Source organism: Sapajus apella, unplaced genomic scaffold (genome assembly GCF_009761245.1).
Source record: "Sapajus apella isolate SASKATOON/1434 unplaced genomic scaffold, GSC_monkey_1.0 scaffold4547, whole genome shotgun sequence".
Taxonomy (NCBI): Eukaryota; Metazoa; Chordata; class Mammalia; order Primates; family Cebidae; genus Sapajus; species Sapajus apella.
This window is the reverse complement of record NW_022441473.1, coordinates 267-4,387: the sequence shown is the minus strand read 5'-3', so window position 1 is coordinate 4,387 and position 4,121 is coordinate 267. Positions and strand designations below refer to the sequence as shown.

Sequence of the window (4,121 nt, the reverse complement as noted above, 5' to 3'; positions counted from 1 at the left end):
TAAAAAAAAAAAAAAAAAAAAAAAAAAAAAATATTAAGGTAAAACCTACCTATATAATTTACCATGTTTACCTTTTTTTTTTTTTTTTTTTTTTTTGAGACAGAGTCTCACTCTGTCACCAGGTGCCAGGCTGGAGTGCAGTGGCACCATCTCGGCTTATTGCAAACTCCGCCTCCCAGGTTGAAGCGATTCTCCTGCCCTAGCCTCCCAAGTAGCTGGGACTACAGGTGCACACCACCACGCCCAGCTAATTTTTGTATTTTTTGTAGAGACGGGGTTTCAGCATGTTGGCCAGGATGGTCTCAATCTCTTGACCTCATGATTCGCCCGCCTCTGCCTCCCAAAGTGCTGGGATTACAGATGTCAGTCACCGCGCCTGGCCCACCTTTACCATTTTTAAGCATAAAATCTAGTGGACATAAATACCTTTATATGCCAGGTGTGGTGGCTCATGCCTATAATCTCAGCACTTTGAGAGGCTAAGACAGGTGGATCACTTAAGATAAGGTGGTCAAGACCACCCTGGCCAACATGGGGAAAACCCATCATTACTAAAACAAAACAAAACAAAATCAGCCAGGCATGGTGGCACGTGCCTGTAATCCCAGCTACTTGGGAGGCTGAGGCTGGAGAACTGCTTAAGCCCAGGAGGCGGAGGTTGCAGTGAGCCGAGGTCATGCCAGTACACTGCAGCCTGGGCAACAGAGAGAGCCTCTGTCTCTAAATAAATAAATAAATAGACAAACAAACATATTCTTTTTGTCGTTACCCTCCACCGTTCCCGTCCTGGCCTCTGGTAGCCGCCATTCTCACGAGGTCCACCTGTTAGCTCCTGCATGAGGTCCTCACACAAGGACCTAACAGGTGGACCACGTGAGAATGGTGTCTGAACCTTCATGAGGTCCGCCTGTTAGCTCCTGCATATGGGTGAGAAATGGCAGTCTTTGTAATGCCCTCCAGTTCCATCCAGGTGGCTGGAAGTGACAGGACGTTTCTGTTTTATGGAGGAGCGGTCTCCATTGTGCGTATGTACTACATTCTCTCCATCCAATCATCCTCTGATGGGCAGGGAGGTTGACACCACGTCTTGGCTACTGTGAACCATGCTGGAAGAGTCATAGGAGTGCACATGTCACCTCGATACACTGTTGTCCTTTCCCTTGGGTTTATACCCGGTAGTGGAATGCTAGATCCTGTGGAAGTTCTCTTGTTAGGTTTCTTTATATGTATACATATACTTTAAGTTCTGGGGTACATGTGCAGATCATGCAGGATTGTTACATAGGTATACACATGCCATGGTGATTTGTCAGATCCATCCCTCATCACCTACATTAGGTATTCCTCCTAATGTTATCCCTCCTCAATCTCCCCACCCCCTGCTATCCCTTCTCTAGCCCCCCCACCACCCAACAGGCCCTGGTGTGTGATGCTCCCCTCCCTGTGTCCATGTGTTCTCCTTGTTCAACACCCACTTATGAGTGAGCACATGCAGTATTTGGTTTTCTGTTCTTTTGTCAAACAAAAGCAAAAAGAGACAAATGGGATCTAATTAAACTTAAGAGCTTCTGTACAGCAAAAGAAACTATCATTAGAGTGAACCAGCAACCAACAGAATGGGAAAATTTTTTTTTCTTTTTTTTTAAGATGAGGTTCTGCTCCTATTGCCCAGGCTGGAGTGCAGAGGTATCATCTGGGCTCACTGCAACCTCCACCTCCAGGATTCAAGCAATTCTCCAGCCTCAGGCTCCCGAGTAGCTGGGATAACAGGTGTTCACCACCATGCCTGGCTAATTTCTGTATTTTCAGTAGAGATGGGGTTTCAGTATGTTGGCCAGGATGGTCTCCAACTCCACACCTCAGGTGATCCACCCGCCTTGGCCTCCCAACGTGCTGGGAATACAGGCATGAGCCACAGTGCCCGACCTCTTTTCATTTTTTGAGGAACTTCCATAATGTTCTCCTTCGTAATGGCTATACTAACTTACATTCCTATCAACAGTGTACAGGGGTTCTTCTTTCTCTATCACCTTTCCAGCATTTGCTTTTTGTTCATCTTTCAGATAAAAGCCGTTGTAATTGGGTGAGAAGATAGCTCACTGTGATTTCACTTCGCATGATTAGTGATACTGAGCACTTTTTCATATATGTGAGAGCCACGTGTATGTTTTGTTCGTTAAAAATATCTGTTCAGGGAAGGAGAGCAGGGGGTGGGGAGAACTTAACATATAATAATAATAATAAAAGAAATACCTGTTTGGAACATTTACTAATTTTTAAAATTATTTTTTCAAATTGAAGCGTTTGAGCTTCTTACATATTTTAGTCACTAATCCCCTCTCCGATGAACACTTTGCAAATATTTATTCCCATCCTGTGACTCGTCCCTTCACTTTGCGATGAGTTGCTTCCTTTGTGATGCAGAAGCTGCTTAGTTCAGTGGAATCCTGATGGTCTATTTTTGTTTTGATTTCTTGTGTTTTTGGGGTTTTAAACAAAACGTCTTTCCTCAGACAAAAGTCCTGGAGCATTTCCCCAGTGTTTCCTTTAGATGTTGTATGGGTTTGGGCCTTCCGTCTTTCATGCACTTTCATTTGATTTTTGTGTGTGCTGAGAGGCAGAGGTGCGGTTTCATCCCTCCTCATGTGGATACCCAGTTTTCCCCGCACCGCTCATTGTAAAGACTGTCTCTTCCTGGTTGTAGGTTCTTGGCGCCTACAGTCGTCAAAGTTGATTGGATGTAAATGTGTGAATTATATCTGTGTTCTTCATTCTGCTCCACTGTTCTATGAGCCTTTCTTTATGACAGTATCGTGCTGTTTTGCTTACTATGGCTTTGTAACATATGTTTAGGTCAGGGAGTGTGACGCCTCCAGCTCCTGTTTTCTCTTTATACCTCAAAGTCCCAGGACAGTGGGCATCAGGTAAAATGACTATGGAGAAGGGGATGCCAGGACTCCCAAGGCCCAACGTTAGATAACAGAGTGTTGGCCGTGAACCAACCTCAAAGATTTCCACTGAGTAGAAGACAGGCATCCTCATTTCCACACCTCTCTCCTGTCCCGTGTTCTAGGAAACCCTTCAAGCGGTTGGCCTTCACCCACAGAACCAAGCTCCAAAACTGGTGAGTAAAGGATCCCTCCTGTCTTTGCTTTTGGAAAGCTGGGGAGGTGGAAGCCATGGAATCAAGTGTTGGCTCAGCACCTCTCAGCTCTGTGATTGAGGGCCCGTCTTCTGCCATCTCTGAACCCCAGACAGTAACAGTGCAAGGGATCTGGGGCCAACACGAGGCTCAGTGAAGTCTCTTAATCTCTAATTTTCTGCAGCTGAGACCTCTAGACTAGAAGGATGAGTGGGAATGTGACATCCTTCTGAGAAAACATGCAGTGGGGCTATGCCAAGTTCTGTCACTTACAGTCGCTCTGGGAAGACAGAAGATACACACAATAAATTACATAAAGCAAGTTTATTACTTATGGATAATCAGCAAATGACAACAGAAGCCTTCCTTTCAGTGTGAGTCAATCCCCTAAGGCTCAGAAAAGCTGCCCAGGACACACGGAGTCACCCCATTGGAACCGAAAACCAGCCCCGCCTGGGTGTTGCACCCTGGAGCCACAGGAGGCACTGAGCTAAAGCACTGCATCACACCCTCCTCTAGGAAGAGCAGGAGGAGAGCCCAGGCTGTTCTGGGACGTTCCTCCTGATCTCAGGGCGTGGCTGTCTTGGTCCATTTTCGTTGCTATCAAAGAACACCTGAGCCTGGGTAACTTCTAAGGGAAAGGAAATTGTTTGGCTCACAGTTATGCAGGCTGTACTAGAAACATGGCCCCACCATCTGCTCCTTGTGATGACCTCAGGCTGCTCCCACCCTGGCAGAAGGGAAAGGGGGTCTCTGCGTACAGCGACCACAGAGATCACATGGCAAGAGAGGGAGCAAGGGGGTGTGATGGAGCTTCCAAGCTCTTTTTAAGAACCAGCTCTCCAGGAACTAATAGAGGGAGAACTTCCTAACCCTGTCTCGTGGGGACAGCATTAATCTATTCATGACAGCTCCACCCCCATGACACAGGCACCTCCCAGTAGGTCCAGCCTCCCAAACTGTGGGTTAAATTTCAGTG

At 46.5% G+C, this 4,121-nt stretch overlaps 1 pseudogene across 1 annotated transcript in view; it reads left to right on the top strand.

Moving 5' to 3' along the window:
* LOC116547758 overlaps positions 1-3,263 on the top strand; it is a 4,348-nt pseudogene extending 1,085 nt beyond the window's left edge. The window contains exon 2 of the transcript XR_004267164.1: positions 3,074-3,263. The product of XR_004267164.1 is annotated as a killer cell immunoglobulin-like receptor 2DS4 pseudogene (transcript). The remainder of the gene's footprint in view (positions 1-3,073) is intronic.
* Positions 3,264-4,121: the final 858 nt, after the last annotated feature.